This window comes from Entelurus aequoreus, linkage group LG18 (genome assembly GCF_033978785.1).
Source record: "Entelurus aequoreus isolate RoL-2023_Sb linkage group LG18, RoL_Eaeq_v1.1, whole genome shotgun sequence".
NCBI lineage: Eukaryota > Metazoa > Chordata > Actinopteri > Syngnathiformes > Syngnathidae > Entelurus > Entelurus aequoreus.
The window spans coordinates 12,224,960-12,231,759 of NC_084748.1; the positions used below are offsets into that span (position 1 = coordinate 12,224,960).

The following is a 6,800-nucleotide window of genomic DNA, read 5'->3' on the forward strand; positions in this document are numbered from 1 at the left end:
CATGTCTTAAAGCACCTCTTCCTGAGGGCGTTTCAGTGTTATAGCTTCACCTTTATTGTTAGTTTTTTCAGCCAAAATGCGTCCGTTCTCCCTTTTCTGTCGACACATTTTGTCTGCTTGTAAGTACTCTGTGATTGTGCCCCGCCGAACATGCTCCTCTATTCGTAAAACTAGCAATGTCACGACGTGACGACAACAGGGGGGCGGGGGGGTGGCGGACCGGTACTGTTTAGAGGCGGTATAGTACCGAACATGATTAATTAGTATCGCGGTACTATACCGTGCAACCCGAGAGCATAGTTAAAGGTCATTTGACCTGAAGTACTCACCTTGTCCACAGAACATTGACAAAGCACCAGGGTCAAAATCATCAGACCTTTAAAATGAATTGTGGGCCAAATTCCTTATTATACTCATGATGTCTCGCGGGCCAAAATGAAGACGCCGGCGGGCAAACTTGGACACCCCTGATGTACAGTCACTATCCATAATACAGTATGTACACCCGAGCAATCGAATGACAGCCATACCAGTTAATTATGCATAATGTCATTGCAAAGAATATAATGCTCAGTTTTGACTGATGTTCTCCAATAAGTGTTAGTTTAATATTATTATGTGGATATGTTGCGTACAGATTATGTATATTTTAACTATATTTTAGACCAGGGGTCACCAACCTTTTTGAAAGCAAGAGCTACTTCTTGGGTACTGATTAACGCGAAGGGCTACCAGTTTGATACACACTTAAATAAATTGCCAGAAATAGCCAATTTGCTCAATTTACCTTTAACTCTACGTTGTTATTAATAATTAATGATATTTACACTTAATTGAACGGTTTAAAAGAGGAGAAAACACGAAAAAAATGAAAATTAAATTTTGAAACATAGTTTATCTTCAAATTCGACTCTTTAAAATTCAAAATTCAACCGAAAAAAAGAAGAGTAAAACTAGCTAATTGGAATCTTTTTGAAAAAATTAAAAAAATAATTTATGGAACATCATTAGTAATTTTTCCTGATTAAGATTAATTTTAGAATTTTGATGACATGTTTTAAATAGGTTAAACTTTGTTAAAATATATAACAAATTGGACGAAGCTATATTTCTAACAAAGACTAATCATTATTTCTTCTAGATTTTCCAGAACAAAAATTTTAAAAGAAATTCAAAAGACTTTGAAATAAGATTTAAATTTGATTCTACAGATTTTCTAGATTTGCCAGAATAATTTATTTGAATTTTAATCATAATAAGTTTGAAGAAATATTTCACAAATATTCTTCGTCGAAAAAACAGAAGCTAAAATGAAGAATTAAATTAAAATGTATTTATTATTCTTTATAATAATAATAAAAAAATACTTGAACATTGATTTAAATTGTCAGGAAAGAAGAGGAAGGAATTTAAAAGGTAAAAAGGTATATGTGTTTAAAAATCCTAAAATCATTTTTAAGGTTGTATTTTTTCTCTAAAATTGTCTTTCTGAAAGTTATAAGAAGCAAAGTAAAAAAAAAATCATGTATTTATTTAAACAAGTGAAGACCAAGTCTTTAAAATATTTTCTTGGATTTTCAAATTCTATTTGAGTTTTGTCTCTCTTAGAATTAAAAATGTCGAGCAAAGCGAGACCAGCTTGCTGGTAAATAAATACAATTTAAAAAAATAGAGGCAGCTCACTGGTAAGTGCTGCTATTTGAGCTATTTTTAGAACAGGCCAGCGGGCTACTCATCTGGTCCTTACGGGCTACCTGGTGCCCGCGGGCACCGCGTTGGTGACCCCTGTTCTAGACATAGAATCTTTTTTTGGGACTCACTGGGCTAAATTTGGGACCTCGGATACTACATGTTTTGCCACCCCCATGAGTAAATGTGTGCTTGTATGACAATAAAGTTCCTTGAATCCTTGTGGTTTTGGTTTCTAAGGATTTACAACCATAATGAGAGCAGTTTCCAGGCAGGCACAAGACATTAAAACAACGTTGAGAACTTGTTAAATGAGGTCTTGACGTTGAGCAACTAAAACATAACGTTGAAACAACATGCTTTTTGACGACGTTTAATCAATGTCGGGTTCTGACGTTGATTTGACCATTGAATTTTGGTCATTTCCCAACCAATGTTCTACAACACAAATACAACGTTGAAACAACATGCTTTTTGACGACGTTTATTCAACGTCAGGTTGTGACGTTGATGTGACCATTGAAATGTGGTCATTTCCCAACCAACAACGTGGATCCAACGTTAGACCTCAATTTACAATAACAACTACTTTGCAACATTGTTTCTAGGTCACTTTTAAAGGACATGTACGTATAATCAACATTGTTTCAATGTCTTTTGCCTGCTGGGTTGGAGGTACTGTATTTTTCAGACCGTAAGGCGCACCGGATAATCAAATCAAATCAAACTTCATTAGTAAAGCACTTTTGAGGATTGGGGGAAAATGCCACCTTTGAGGCGTCCACACTGGAGAATAACTAAAATTTACACCATTTAAAACAATAGTATAAAACATATGTACAAATAAAATATAAATAATATAGATATGACATTAACAAGTTGATAAAAACATAACATTGAGAGAATAATAGTAGCAACATTTATAATTAAGATAGAAAACCACACAATAAAATAATAAAAAAACATTAAGAGTTGAAGGTGATCAGTAAAAAGCCTGATTAAAAAGATGCGTCTTTAGCCTATTTTTTATTTTTATTTCAACGCCTCACCATGGGTCTTGCTCTGGTATTTGGTAAAGCTAAAAATCCAGTCCGAGAGGACCTCAGGATCCGCTAGGGTTGATACAGTAAAAGCAGGTCAGATAGATAAGAAAGCCATTAAGGCCATTAAGACATTTAAAAAAAAATAATAGAACTTTAAAATCGACCCTGAAGTGGACGGGGACTTTAAAACTGGTGTAATGTGCTCCCGCCCTTTGGTCCTCGTCCTGAGTTTTGTAATAATTGTAGACTTCTGATGTACTTTTTGGGAAGACCAGAGAGCAGGGCTTTACTAAACGACAGAAAACAAAAGCATGCATTGGCACCACCGTGTTGGCCTGAGAAAGAAAAGGTTCTCCTTTTTTTAAGGCGCACTGTCCCTGAACGAGTCTATTCTCATACAAAAGACACACCTGATTATAAGGTGCATTAAATGGATAATCTTTTTTTTTTTTGGTGTAATGTTTTTAATTCTTAATGAAACAAGTTTTGGTCTTGCTTGCTTACTTGCTAGCGTCCTTTATTGAGCAGGAAAAACTCTGCAGTCTACGCTTACCGGTATCTCTTATGTGTGACTGCCATCTGCTGGTCACACTTTTCATCACACCTTGTAACACATAAAACCAGTCAGTAAGCACCACCCGAATTAATCCATACATTAGGCGCATGTGTTATAAGGCGCACTGTCAATTTTTGAGAAAATAAAAAAAAGGATTTTAAGTGCGCCTTATAGTCCAAAAATATGGTACATGAAAGAGTGAAAACATTACTGAAAATTACAACCATGTGAATAAATACATTTATCATTTAATACCTTGTCCGTCAAAAGTGGTGCTTGTGTAAATTGACGTCAAAATTTGCTGTTGTTTTTTAGCACTGCACCAACAACACAAACTACTTCGTATATATTTTAGATGGCATTAAGGCTCTTTGATGTGAACCGGATCATGCAGAGCAGAGCCATTGAAAAGACAGGCTCGTTATTATAGTCCTTTTTTTTAAACTGTAGATCAGATTAATTTAGATTTACACAAATATTACAGTATTGATAGGAGTTATTCAGAAATAATGGAAATAATTTTATTTATTTGTTGTTTTACTGTATTTTTACTGTGTTTATATAAGTGCAAAACCCAAAACCAGTGAAGTTGGCACATTGTGTAAATCAGGGGTCACCAACCTTTTTGAAAGCAAGAGCTACTTCTTGGGTACTGATTAATGCGAAGGGCTACCAGTTTGATACACACTTAAATAAATTGCCAGAAATAGCCAATTTGCTCAATTTACCTTTAACTCTATGTTATTATTAATAATTAATGATATTTACACATAATTGAACGGTTTAAAAGAGGAGAAAACACGAAAAAAAATGACAATTACATTTTGAAACATAGTTTATCTTCAATTTCGACTCTTTAAAATTCAACCGAAAAAAAGAAGAGAGAAACTAGCTAATTCGAATCTTTTTGAAAAAATAAAAAAAATAATTTATGGAACATCATTAGTAATTTTTCCTGATTAAGATTAATTTGAGAATTTTTTTGACATGTTTTAAATAGGTTAAAATCCAATCTACACTTTGTTAGAATATATAACAAATTGGACCAAGCTATATTTCTAACAAAGACAAATCATTATTTCTTCTAGATTTTCCAGAACAAAAATTTTAAAAGAAATTCAAAAGACTTTGAAATAACATTTAAATTTGATTCTACAGATTTTCTAGATTTGCCAGAATAATTTTTTTGAATTTTAATCATAATAAGTTTGAAGAAATATTTCACAAATATTCTTCGTCGAAAAAACAGAAGCTAAAATGAAGAATTAAATTAAAATGTATTTATTATTCTTTACAATAAAAAAATAAATTTACTCGAACATTGATTTAAATTGTCAGGAAAGAAGAGGAAGGAATTTAAAAGGTAAAAAGGTATATGTGTTTAAAAATCCTAAAATCTTTTTTAAGGTTGTATTTTTTCTCTAAAATTGTCTTTCTGAAAGTTATAAGAAGCAAAGTAAAACAAATAATGAATTTATTTAAACAAGTGAAGACCAAGTCTTTAAAATATTTTCTTGGATTTTCAAATTCTATTTGAGTTTTGTCTCTCTTAGAATTAAAAATGTCGGGCAAAGTAAGACCAGCTTGCTAGTAAATAAATACAATTTGAAATATAGAGGCAGCTCACTGGTAAGTGCTGCTATTTGAGCTATTTTTAGAACAGGCAAGCGGGCTACTCATCTGGTCCTTACGGGCTACCTGGTGCCCGCGGGCACCGCGTTGGTGACCCCTGGTGTAAATGGTATATAAAAACAGAATGCAATGATTTGCAAATCCTTTTCAACTTATATTCAATTGATTAGACTGCAAAGACAAGATATTTGACGTTCCAACTGGAAAACTTGGTTATTTTTTGGCAAATATTAGCTCATTTGGAATTTGATGCCTGCAACATTTTTCAAAAAAGCTGGCACAGGTGGCAAAAAAGACTGAAAAAGTTGAGGAATGCTCATCAAACACTTATTTGGAACATCCCACAGGTGTACAGGCTAATGGGGAACAGGTGGGTGCCATGATTGGGTGTAAAAGCAGCTTCCATGAAATGCTCAGTCATTCACAAACAAGGATGGGGCGAGGGTCACCACTTTGTCAACACATGCGTGAGCAAATTGTCCAACAGTTTAAGAACAACATTTCTTAACGAGCTATTGCAAGGAATTTTGAGATTTCACCATCTACGGTCCGCGATATAATCAAAAGGTTCAAAATCGGGAGAAATCACTGCACGTAAGCCATGATATTACGGACCTTGGATCCCTCAGGCGGCGCTGCATCAAAAAGCGACATCAGTGTGTAAAGGATATCACCACATGGGCTCAGGAACACTTCAGAAAACCACTGTCAGTAACTACAGTTGGTCGCTACATCTGTAAGTGCAAGTTAAAACGCTACTATGCAAAGAGAAAGCCATTTATCAACAACACCCAGAAACGCCGCCGGCTTCGCTGGGCCAGAGCTCATCTAAGATGGACTGGTGCAAAGTGGAAAAGTGTTCTGTGGTCTGATGAGTCCACATTTTAAACTGTTTTTGGAAACTGTGGATGTCGTATCCTGTGCAACAAAGAGGAAAAGAACCATCCGGATGGTTATAGGCATCTATGGTTATAGGCGCAAAGTTCAAAAGCAGGCATCAATGGTACTTTTTTTGCAATGTGTTGCTACCATTAAATTCTAAGTTAATGATTATTTGCAACAAAAAAAAATCAGTTTCCCAGTTCGAACAATACATATATTGTCTTTGCAGTCTATTCAATTGAATATAAGTTGAAAAGGATTTGCAAATCATTGTATTCTGTTTTTATTTACGAATTACACAACGTGCCAACTTCACTGGTTTTGGGATTTTTATATATATATTTTTTTGTCATACCAGCACACATAAGACGGCATGAAATTAGTACTTAATGAACCAGATTTAGCCCAACGACGTCTATATATAAGATGTCTATTGCCAAAAGCATAGAGTAGTACAACGGAAGTTCTAATGCGGAAGTGTAGGTGACGTTTCCAGATATTCATTTTTTTTTTTTAAAGCATTTAATTTTTTCATTTAATGTTTATGTCAGTGTTTGTCTACTGGCGTGTTTACGAACAGTCGATTTATTTTTGCGGTAAAAAAAAAAAAAAAAAAAAAAAAAAGTGGATCCAGAGACAACACGTAACTCCTGACGTCACTGACATTAAAGCCTTTTTTATAAAGGCACTCTTATCGTGGCTGTACTTGCCGAAACAGCGAATTGTGAGCTGCTAGAAATGATGGTGTACAACTAACCTGGCGAAGAAAGACACATTTCCACCAACAAGAGCCGAGTGGCGTGCTTTTGTAATATCACGTTACAGCCACGAAAGCACCGTTTCACGGCCAGTCCGCCCCCTGCTGGACAAAACACTGCAAGGCAGGGTTTAAATAGAAAAAAGAAAAAAGGAGAGCCTTTGGGGGGGCGGGACCAATGTTGTTTTGCTAATGTTTGTCACCGCTGTCCAATCAGATTGCGCGTTCGGCCCCGAGCGCC

The 6,800-nt window shown here is 34.9% G+C and overlaps 1 protein-coding gene across 2 annotated transcripts in view; it reads right to left on the reverse strand.

Moving 5' to 3' along the window:
- LOC133633808 (broad substrate specificity ATP-binding cassette transporter ABCG2-like) overlaps positions 1–6,769 on the reverse strand; it is a 43,544-nt gene extending 36,775 nt beyond the window's left edge. For both annotated transcript variants that reach the window (XM_062026525.1, XM_062026526.1), the window contains exon 1: positions 6,560–6,769. The gene's annotated coding sequence lies outside the window, so the exon portion shown is untranslated. The remainder of the gene's footprint in view (positions 1–6,559) is intronic.
- Between the last annotated feature and the right edge of the window lie 31 nt (positions 6,770–6,800).